Source organism: Apium graveolens, chromosome 3, assembly GCF_009905375.1.
Source record: "Apium graveolens cultivar Ventura chromosome 3, ASM990537v1, whole genome shotgun sequence".
NCBI classification, from domain to species: Eukaryota; Viridiplantae; Streptophyta; class Magnoliopsida; order Apiales; family Apiaceae; genus Apium; species Apium graveolens.
Window position 1 is genome coordinate 202,165,066 of NC_133649.1, and position 12,721 is coordinate 202,177,786.

Below are 12,721 nucleotides of genomic sequence, written 5' to 3' on the forward strand. Positions count from 1 at the left end.
CCGTATACGATGATCAGTCGTAATACGATAATAGTAACCTTTTCTACTAGTAGAAGGACGACACCTTCGTATCCCGGTTATCACCCTTGCCGCATTCGGGCCACGTGTCCCATTTTCGGGTATACACATACTTCACAAGTTCCTGAGTACACTGAGTACCTTCGCCTGTGGTACCTTTGTTAGTCCATCTAGCGCACATAGTACCAGAGTCTACCCCTCCCTTGTCGTTTAAAAGAATTCTATCAATCTCGAGAACTCGAATCACATCGAAGTTCCCCAAGCATTTTGCTTGTTGATAGAAACAGCTTATCTCTCTATGATATAAGTGTATATATATGTATATACGTACTTACGAGAATTTCGAAGGAAGTACTAAGTATGTGAGTTGACCGTTGTCAACAGATAATTAATAAGGGGGAAAAGTTTCTCCTTGAAACTATATTCAAAATATTAAATAAGTCGGGATAATATTCACCGATGATCTGAAATTATTCGAATGATATTCTGAAATCAGAAAGTATATTTTAAATCAGGATCTATGATCAATATTAAACCCTTTAATAAATAATTAAATGATAATTAATAAATAATTAAACCTCGAATGAGTTTACTCTTTAAAAGAATATTTAAAATAATATTCCTCAACTAGTTTGTGTCTCCATAATTAATAATCTATAGTGATTAATCGGGTTTGAAATAAATAATCGCTGGAGTATACTACTCCCATAATAAGGAATAAGTATATAGTATTTATTATTCGAACAATAAAATATAGTTGAGGGAATATGATCGTTGGGAAATCGTTTTAATAAAAGTACGAAATTTCAACAACTACGTATCATGGCAAGCATGGTTTTTATGCAATGATAGTAAAATAATCTTTTCACAACACAACAGTAAAAATAGAGTTGGGTTCGTAAACTTTCCTGGGTATCTCGAGGTGGAGGATGCTCAAGGTTCCGCTCTGAAATCTATAACCATAAACACATTTCATTTCGTTTGGTTCTATTCTAATTTACGGCAACTTGCACTCATGCGCTACTTATTATGCACCCTCTCAACTTATACTATCCTTATTATTCCTTTAAGTCATATTCACGTTATGGTCACTTCATTTTTCCTAAGTATCCTAGGTTCATTCTAATTATCGTCGTCGGCTCCACTTATGGATTCTTACGGTTTCTACTCGCGCGGTCTCGGCTCCAATATTTTTATAAAATGGAGAATTCATTATTTTCACTTGAAATTTTTATGGAAGTTAGTATATTCTCAATGTTACCCTCTGTAAAAATTTCATGATTTATGAACACTTTTAGTCGATCCTTTATATTTTCAACATTTCGTAATTCATAGCAGTTTTTGTCGCGTAAATCACTTTTACTAAAACGGTCATAACTTTTGATCCGTAAATCAGAATCAAGAGATTCAAGCGCCTAAACGATACTTATAACATTATCTATCCTAAAAAAGGTTATTTTTCAAGAAAATACAGTTTACAACTTCGGGACTTTCTGTAGAAATCTAAAGTTATGATTTGTTGGTTTTAACGAAGTTACGTTTACGATCGAGGTTTCGTTTATGCCCTAACTCTTAACACAACCACCAAAAATCATCATATCATTATCAACACACAAACTCCTCTCAATAACATCATGTTATTGAGGCAAAAACAACCAACCTTAAATCTACTTAACTTAATCATCAAGATTTCCACAATAACATTCATTACACTAGGTTTTCTACCACCTACTAAATGGATCTCAAAAATAAATCTTAAATAAAGTTGAGTCAAAGATTTTTACCTTTCTTGAAAGATTGAGATGTGTTCTTGAGGATGGTGGAGGCTTGGAAGTGCTTGGTATGATATTTAGAACCTAAAACCACCATTGAAATCAAGAAACCAAATAGAGGTTACTATTCATACTATTCACTAGTGAGTTTCTTGAATTTATTTCACCCATCAAACCTTGATAAAAAGAGATGAAAGAATTTTCTTATTTTAGTTTAATTGCTAGGAGGCTTGAAAATTAATTGGAGAATTTAACAAGAGCTAGAACTTGGAGTTTTGAATTTGAATTCTCTCCCTTTTTTTCATTAGGGCCGAATGGAGCATCAAGGGGGGTATTTATACTCCTCTTGGTTGCTTAACTTGGTTGATTTGCTAGGTTGATTCTAGGAAGATGGGGTAATATCTTTCAATTTATTTTATTCTCCTAGTATAGCATTCTAGGTTGATTCTTGGTTGCAAATCTTAGGGACAAATCTTTGTAGCTTGCTAGCTTACAAGCTAAATACAAGGTTTAGCTTCCTTAGCATACTATTTTGCTAGCTAGCTTGGTCATCCTATGGTTAGCTCACTATTTGATGAAGTAACCATGGTTATTTCCTTACCATGGTTTAGTTAGTGCGTTACGTTTATTTAATCGTTTACGCGTTCGCTCGGTTACTTAAACGTTCTTCGTAATACTTACTCGTAAATGGTTCGCGATGTAATTCCTTTTATATTCATTCCTTATATTTTTAATTATCCTACTTGAATATAAATTCGTAGGGTTTTAATCTCGTAATTATATTGTGATTCCCGTTATCCTCGATGAGTCGTAAATACGGTCGTTTTTCAAAGTTCGTTTTCTTCCAAAACTAATAGCGTTTACATACACTTATTTGATACGTATAGTCGTAATATCAACTCCGAAACTCATTTTCTCATGCACTACAGTGTGGGCTCAAATTTTTTTCCCGTCCTTCAGGGTTACTATTCATTAAACGTTTTACAAGGTCTCAAAAATTCGAGTTATTACAAGATTGATATGCAAGATAGGTTGTGTTAGGCCCTTAATCAACTGTAGAGGGGGTGAATATAGTTAATACAATCTAAGCGACAAAGCTTCAATAGAATCAACAATTTTTATATTAACTGATAAAAACTTATTACACATGTACTTTCTCGAAAGGATGAACAAATATCCTTGAGAGCTGCTAGGTTATGCGAAAGATATAACAATATTGCAAAACTTATAGCATGAACCTAATCTGTGCTTTATATAGAGCACAACTACCAATATATAAGGTTTATTAACAACAAGGAAACCTATACAACTGCTTCTGAGATAAAGTCCTTCACCGCCTTGAAATTCCTATTTCCTTTTCCTCCTCGAAGATCAACTAATGTGACAAATACCGATTTCATTATCCGTTGACATCATCATCAATTGAAATTATCATCAGTTGATATCCTATCAGCCGTTGATATTTCATCATCCGTTGATGTTGTCATCAGAATCCGTTGATATATAAGTTCTGAAATGAACTTCTGATAGTTTCTGTTTGATATCATCAATTGCTCCTAAAATTCCCCCCTACTTGTTCATTGTGAAATTATGGACAAGTTCCAATTGATGATGTCAAAACTATCTAAATGCAGGAGTCAAGTATGCATATTCAATCTTACTTCAGTGAATATCAGACTTTAACTCTTCATCCTGAACGGCTTCTTCAACTTGAGCAATGTTAGACGTTAACTCCACTTTCTCAACTCAGAATGCTTCCAGAAATCTTCCTTCTTTGACTAGCTTGGATGATTTCTGCTTCAAATAAATTTTCTTCAGTATCAAGAGCTTGAACTACTGTATAGATTAAATCTATCAGTGTTTAAGATTTAAATTCCTAAGATACTGACTCCAACTTCGGCTTTAGTCTTTGAAATCCTTGACTTTTCTTCTATCTTCTCCTTTCCTTTAAGCTTCATGTCAGCAGTTCCAATAGCGTGTGATCTGAGAGATCTTTCATATTCTGTCTGACTGATTTCCCTTATAACTATACCTCTGGTTGGTCTGTTAGAAGGATCATCTTCATAAAGTACTTGAGAAACAACAGCAATATCAACATTTGTTGTCTTCATAGAATTTTTAAAGTCTTCCTCTGTTTGCCTTAGTTGTTCAAGATCAACTCCGGGATTTTCCTTTGAAAATATTCTTCTACTCACCTCAGAGTCAAATAATTGAATCTTTGGATCCTTGTAGAACAGAGTTGTCTTTCTTCCTTTAAATTTCAGAGTTTAAAGATATTGGCTTGCTTCAACACCAACTTCTTTCTCCAGAATACCTTGGTCTTCATCAGCAACAGTTGTGACTTGTGAAGATTATTGTATTTTAGTAGTCACAGTTAATTCTTCAACTCTTCTTTCATTCCTCTTGCTTCCTCTTCCTTTTGTAGACTGAAATCTAGTGATTTTTTTGATGAACCACTAACTCCAACTAGTTCTTCACCTCTTTTACTTTTACTCTCCTTCTATTCCCCCTTATTACCTCCATCAGGATTTTCATCATCAGTACATATCAATGACAGTTGTTTGCATTTAGATTTAACAATTTTATCCCCCTTTTTGCATCATCACCAAGCAGTACAGGAAGAATCAGCTCCATTGAATTCTGTACTTCTGTAGGTTGATCAGAAATTTGAGGTTGATGAGATTCCAATCTAGCTTGAATGGCTTCGATTGCAGTTTGTCTGGTAACTATTGGTAAAATTAGTGTATGAATTTTTTGATGAGTAAGCAGCTTTGAAGCAATCAATGATTCTTTAATCTATTGATTTGAGTAGTTTTTGTTCATGAGCTGTGTGTAAGGATCTGACAACAAAAGTTGATGCTTTCAGATGATTCAGCACATCATGAGTTGTACTCTTATGTTCTGTTGTTTTCAGATGTTCAACTGCACGTGTTATGGAAATAGGATATGTATTATCTTTCCGATAAGTATTCCAGAGATTATCAGAATAATCATGTTTCTTCTTAGCATCTAACTCTTTCATTTTTTATTGTCTCACATGCATAGGCATATCTTCAGGAAAGAAATGATCGTTCTCAAGATCTAACATAGCATTAGATACATGAGTTTCTTTACCATCATTAGATTCCTCAATAGCAGTTGGATCTTGCACTACTTTTTGAACTTTATCATCAGCTTCATTATACATAATAGAATGAGAAATTGATCCAGTGGCTTCAGAAGCTTCCACACCTTCAGCAGTTATCTCCACATCTTCAAGTATTGTAGATAAATAAAATTGAAGCTTCAAAATTAACTTCCAGGAGCTCAGGTCCTGTAGAATATTGTGGTGATTTTGAAATGGATGAATCTTTATGAATGGACTGTTGTGCTACTACATCTTGAGCAACAACAGGGATTTCTTTAGGTGATGGAAAAGTAGAATGAATGGACTATTTTTCAACAAAAACATGGATTATCTCATGTGGTGGAATAATAGAATGTATGGACTGAAAGAAAGTATCAGTACTTAGACTTGTAGGAAGATCAATAGCCTTTGATACATCAGAGTTTTCCTGAGACAGACTGCTGTTCAGCATCTGTTCGTTGAGTACTCTGAGCATCTGCAAACATATAGCAAATAAAACTTAATATCTCTATTCGTTTTATAGTAGTCTCACTACTCCTCACACCACACATCTCATGACTTTTAATAGTCAGAGCTTCCTCACAAGGATTACTAAATCTTATCTCTCATCTACCTCTCCTTTTGCCAAGAAGGATCCAGCCTCTCTTAAATTCTGTTTTTTCTCTCAATCTTTTCACACATCTCACAGAAAAAGGCTAAAAAAGATTATCCTACAGAAATAAGAGGTGGCTAAAGAAGGGTGATTTGTGATCATACAACTAGAGGTAATCCTTAACTAAGGTCTTGATGTAATCATATCAACAGGATTTATATCTTGAAAAGCATACTATAAATGCTGAAAGAACTAAATCAGTATTTAAAATAAATGTTGATAAAGTAATACCAGTATTTATACCTTGTGAATTCACAATTAGACTCATAGTAGATACTGTGGTTATGACAGTTGTTGTTCATCAATAATGAGAACCTCCATTTAAATTGGAGAGAATTTGATCAGGTTACTGTCATGTACCATAATCTCAAACCTTGTTCTTCTTGCGAAGAACTAACACTTGAATGTGTTTAATGAAAGCTATCACAGAGTTTTCAGTAAAGACTGATGAAACCTCTGTGCCTCTATTAGTATCATCAAGATCTACCTCAATAAGTAGTCTCTAACCAACTAAATGTTATTTCTGAGAGGTGAACATAATTCAAGAATTATGTCACTTGATTTTTGGCAACATTGTAACAACCCAAATCCGGGGTCAAGATTTGGTGTCACAAAACAATCTTTACATAAAATAAAATAATATTCAATTAACCCCTTGAAATCGTTTACAGTTTATGGTATGAAACAAGAATCTAACCTTCTACAATTCACAATTATTACAATACAAGTGTAAATACCTTTATGCTAACATCCATGTCATATTTTTCTAAATCTTCAGCCTCTCGCAGCGGAGATCTCTCTAACTTCTGTTGTCTAACGAAAGCTATTCACTTTTATCCTTATTTGCTTCTGAAAGAAATATGAATTTACAAAGCAAGAGTGAGCCAAAAATGCCTAGCAAGTATATAATTTGAGTTTCAAGCATTAGTTTTAAAGGAAAATTTCTTGACAAAAGCTTTAAACAATTTAAAACAATTCTATATATTTGAATCCAAAAGTGACAAACGGTTTTCAGATTCATCTCCTGAATCAGTGTTTTATCCGGTTTTGGAATCATAAAACTTTTTGAGAGAGAGAATGCCATTAATGGCGATCAACAATAAATTAGACTGGACACTAGAACCAACATATGCACTATAACCTGCTGACCAGTCAGGATATAGTGCGGATCTATACCCAACTGCATAGACCCTACCAACATATGGGGTACCCAGGCAACTATGGCCTAATAATCAAGGGTTCAGGTTATACCCTCCCCGTATCGTAACCATCTAGTCCATAGAGTATTTTGATGTCAAATCACTTTGATTTCAAAACATCCCTATTCAGGGTTCGCAAATAACCCGGAATAATAGGTATTTGCCTAAGAGATCAATTGATAATAAAGGAACAATAATGAAGGGTACTTGCATAATTAAGAGTAATTGCAGCGAAATATAAAACAGTTAACTATTCTGAACTTAAAATAGGAATAAAGTAATTGCAGTATTTTATGAGAAAAGTAAGGAATACTTGCCTTGATAAGCTTTAACCACTACTACTGGTTGACTTTAGTTCCATTTGAACGTTTGGCTTTATCGTCAAGCCACTAGCCTATTCTGGACACAATTCCATCCTTCATGTCCTTTGATTGGAACTTCGTTGATCTCGACGTCTAATCACTAGATCATTTCTAGTCCGATGTCGATACTCGGGTTTTCCATCTAGGACCTACAAGGTTGAAATACCCTAATTCAGATAATCGCTTAAGCTTAACATCAAATCGCTATCACTTTTACCCATCCGATTTCATATCTCGTCTCGTATTTATAGGTATTATTGAAATACACATAGCAATTATGTCTTGCACCTTCAAAACTCAGTTCGGTGTTTATTTTCGGAATATACGTATACTCATCATTTTGAAAAATAGGGTAATCGATTATTCATAAATTATCTTGTCTCAACCGCAATTAAGTTCATATAATATAATTATATATGGTTATTCGATGTCTTCGATAATTATGGTTTACACTTCCGTATTTTCGGAATCAATTTCCCGAAAATCGGGCAAATTCTCCTTTGTTTATCGGCCTACCCGTCGAAATCAACTCGACGTCAAATCCACAACAACAATGCAACATCAAGCAATTCATAAATTCATTTATCAATCCCATCCACCGATACGAATTCACTATATTAATTATTATTATTCGTTTTTGTTTCGGACTTTATTTTATAACTAATTTTATTTATTTATAGTTTAGGACTCAGAATGAATAATCATCGTCCACCGTCGGCTCGCCAAGGCTCATTGCCGACGGCGGCAAAATTTATTGGTGCCCGAAAATATCCGGGTTTCCAAATAAATTTCACCGATACAATTTAATTTCTTGTACGAAATCTTTTATTTCACGAATAATTACTCAATAATTTCCTGCAATAATCCCAAAAATTCTGCATTAAGATACGTATAACAGAAAATAATCCAACAACATCGAACATACCCAAACAAACAACATCACAAAAGAACAGCCGGCAGAAAGGACTAAACCGGAATCGGAAACACAGGCCGGAAAACAAAATCGAAATCGGAGAACAAGAGACACATCCAGGACACAAATTAAACTGCATATATATATATATACGCGTATATGTATGTATAATCAGGAACCAATTGAAACAATCAGACAATATCAATGGCGGTTACCGGATAGAAGCGGCAGGCGGAGGAAATGGAAGAACAGGGGAGTAAAACCGGACAGGAATCAGGGAAGAAACGGAAAAAGAAAAAGAAGAAAGAAAGGAAGAGAAGAGAGAGATGAACGCGGAGAGAGATCGAGAGAGAAGGGGTGAGGGCGCGTGAGAAAGAAAACAGGGGTGGAGAGGGGGTGAATTTGGGGTTTTGTTTCTTTTTTTTGTTTCTTTATTTTTACTTTATTCCCGATATTATCCAGTTTTGTAACGCAATTAACAATCTTGTCAATAATAATCTACAAGTAATAATAATCAGAAAATTTATCCGAACATATTTAAAAATTCTCGAGATAATTAAAACTAATTATTATAAAAAAATTCATAATTTTAAAATCATTTTTGAAACTCGCATCCGACTCGTATTTTACAATTTTAACGAGTACACGTGCGGTTAATTAAAAGCCAAAAAATTTTCGAATAAATTTTAAAATTCTCGAAATATTCCAAATTTAATAAAATAAAATTTTCATGATTTTTGAAGCATTCTGGAATTAAATACTGATTTTATAATTAAATGAAATCAGAAAATCATTTAGAGATAAATAATCAATAAAATATTGATTTCTAAATTTTATAAACTCCTAAAGATAATAAATAAAATTATAAAGCCACAAGAATAATTTTAAAAACAATTTTAGCATTTATGAGAATAAATATTCAATGAAATCACATTAAAAATTAATTAAATTTATACAGCTTAATAATTAACTATAAAATTAATCTTCGCATCCAACAATTCACAAACAATTAATAATACGGCAACACATAGCTGACAGAACCATCACACATTTTATTTATTTAATAATTCGATAATTACATTTACATATTGGATCCAAAAATAGATTACTTAGCCGCTAAGTAACTATATAACGATACAATTTTAATACCAGATTTGGATAATTATCAAAGCAGGGCCTCTTATAAAATACTTTATACAAAATACAGTAACATTATCCCGTCTTTCGAGAATACGGGTTTTATTAATCTATAGAAATGATTAGCGTATCGAAAATTTCACGTAGGGACTCGTACGGATCAAACCATACCCCGGATCGAAAAAGTCAAAGCATGAAAAGTGTTCAGAATTATCAGATTAGGTTAGAAAGGAGTTTTCGGGAGAGTTTCGGGTTTTAAAAACACAAAACGGTTGAAGTGGGACGATTTATGTTTCTAAAAAGTAATTTTTATAATTATGTAAAAATAATCATTATTAATTTTATAAATCGTTATAAAATCATACAATAATCAAAAAATTACAAGAAAAATACCAAAATTATCTATATTTAATTCTGGATAAATAGAAATTAAAACATCCTAATTTTATCAGATATCAACACCCAAATATTAATATCAATCATCGAATAATTCACCAAAATTAACATAATAATCACATAATAATTATTTATTGATAAAAATAATCACATAATATTTCTCGGACGTTACATCATTCCTCCCTTAAAAGGATTATATCCTCAGAATCATGCCAAGGAACAGACACTGATACTTTTCGAGTATCTTACTTAAAATTTCTCAAAACTCATCACTTTAACTACTATTCAACGGTTTACTACCGATATCAAATCTATCAGTTGTCCACGCAACTTGACTCAAACCTCCATTTTATACATATGGAGCTAAATTTATTCTTCCTGGTTATATACATATAAACTCGTTATATCTGTGACAACAAAACCAACTCATTCGCAGTCGTTCTATCTATCTCATTGTCTCAAAGGACTAACTTCTTTATACTAATCCGTTTTTCCTTCTAATTCTAATAATTCATGCTCATGAATGTCTTCCATCTTCACTGGATGTTCTACTCTGCTCTTAAGGCCTCTTTCTATTCGATTAGCCTGACCCATGATCATTTTCAATCATATTCGAGAATCTTTAATCGGTCTCTTATACTTTCCATTCGTCTACACCCGATATACTGAGCTCATGGCGTTTGATGCTTCGAAATGTTCTAAATCTATTCAAAAACTAAAAATTAAAGGAAAATCTCAACAATTATATTTAATTCACCACTTTGTAGTATACTTCAATTTCTTTTCAATCACTATCAGGTATATTCATCGAGCGAGAATCTTTTATTATCTGAAAGGAAATATTAATTTGGAACGGAATGAATCATACTTTATTCGAAACCGAATTCCTGATAATGATACTTATTTTGTGGTCATATCAAATTAGATATTAATATAAACTTTGATGCTCACAACATCCCATACTGAAGTCAACATCAATCATCTATATTAATACCACCTTTGATATCTAACAACAAAGTAAGTATCAGTATAATCCAGAAACCGGATCAAAACTTGTCCTTCGATTGCTAACTTTTCCAATTCCTTTATCCACTCCCCAGCAATCTTAATAATATTCACTCTTTCTGCTCTAGTCAAGACATCTGTCTCTAAATAGATCTTGCTTGGTTGGTAATTAACCATACTTCCGTAGCTCATAATCCATTATGACCAGAGTTCACACCTTTGAAGCTTAGAACACAGTTGTTACTTTTCAACCCTTCGCAGACATATCTTCAGACGTTCAACTTGGTCTTCTTAAGTCCTGGAATGGGCGAGGATGTTATCAATAAATACAAATTCACTATCCAATTACTCTTGATACACTACGTTCATTTAATCCTCCATTCTTCTTTTCTATGACCACATTTGTGCATAACGCGAAACACTCCTTATTTCATTATTCCTTCATTCCATATTCCTGAAGTTTCCTTAACCCATTACTTCATATCTACTGGATCATACGATACTGGGCCTTTGACACCAGCTCGACTCTGTGCAGTAAGAAATTTCACCGTATGTTTCGAGGTAACCTTGGTAACTCATTCGTTAAAACCTTCGGGGCTTCATTTTAATTATGGCGAACTCCGATATGAGATTCATTGTAACGTTATTCTATAACAATTTTCCACTAATACCTTCGTTTAATCTTCCCTGCTTACATGCATTCTTCGAATGAAATTCCTATTTTCAATTATCGGCGCTTCACTTCATTCTCCTATCAGTTCTGGCACAACTGACGTTCACAACTTGCTTATATCTTGGATTATTTTATAAAATTTCTTTATCATCCTTTTGATTCCACTTCTTTACTTAATTAGTTATTCATTCTCATTATTCATTATATCTTTTAAATATAAGGCGTCTCTCTTTCTTGATAATACTAATCTATTCATTATTAGATAAGCCATTCCTGAAGTGAACACTGGAATAAAGGCTTTTATTTATAATATTTAAATTCTTACTGACAGAATTATCAAAATTCATCAATAGTTATTATTATTATTTTTTTTAACCTCACTTAAATCATCATTGATCGCATATTTGGCTTTCTCCAATTGATCAACATTTTTTTTCGAGTTCACATGCGGACTTCGTCAGTCTCTGTCTTACATCGGATACTTGTATTTGGGAGTTTTCCACTATGTTATAGTAGCTTCCGTTCAATCTTCATTCAATATGGGTATACATTCAAGTCCTTCCTGGAACGCCATTATAGATGATAAATCTCTTTCTTTTGTCTTGAACCCTCAGTTCTTGAACGCGCTCTTCTTGTTTATGGAAAAAACCTCGCACACGCTTGCAGTAACATCACGTTGATTCTACTAAATTTCCGATTTCTACTAAGATCTTTTCTTCCTCCAAATTCTTTATTGCTTTGATTTTGAATCTAAAAATCTTGTCAGAGTTTGACTCAATCTAATTGGAATCGATCTCCATTTAACTAACCATTAGTTGGTAAAGTTAATCAATTAAATCTTTTAACTGATCAATTAAACCAAGTGCTGACCAACTAACTGGAATCAAAGACCAATTATATAAATTTGGTTTGATCATAACAACCTTTTCCAAGAGCCGAGATCGCAATCATTTGGAGTACCACCGGATATCTCAATAACATATGAAGGTATACCTCTTGATTCTTAAAAGTGGGGTAATTTCTGAAAATTTGGGCAGCACTTCCCCTATATCGTCGACTACCATTCAGAATCAAGCCGACACCATCAATCAATCAAAACATCCACAATCATATCCATCCACTTCCATCAACCAAATTCATCCATTCACCATAATTCAAACTATATCATTTTGATCAGCATACATATAATTAACTGGCATGACATATATCTTTTTAAAATGGAACTAAAGTTTTACACCAACAAAGATTAATATAACCATACCTTTCTCAGTTCTTTCAGAATATTACGAAATGTTATTAATGAACTTAGAATTTATCTCGGTGTTTCTCAAAATTTTATTCCGCGAGTACTTTAACTTATTTCTTGTCATTACGAGTTGTGTACAGTTAATTTTAAGAATTATACCGCATCCTTCAACTAATCATATCAATTCCATATTGTTGACGATACACACTAACTTCCGTTAA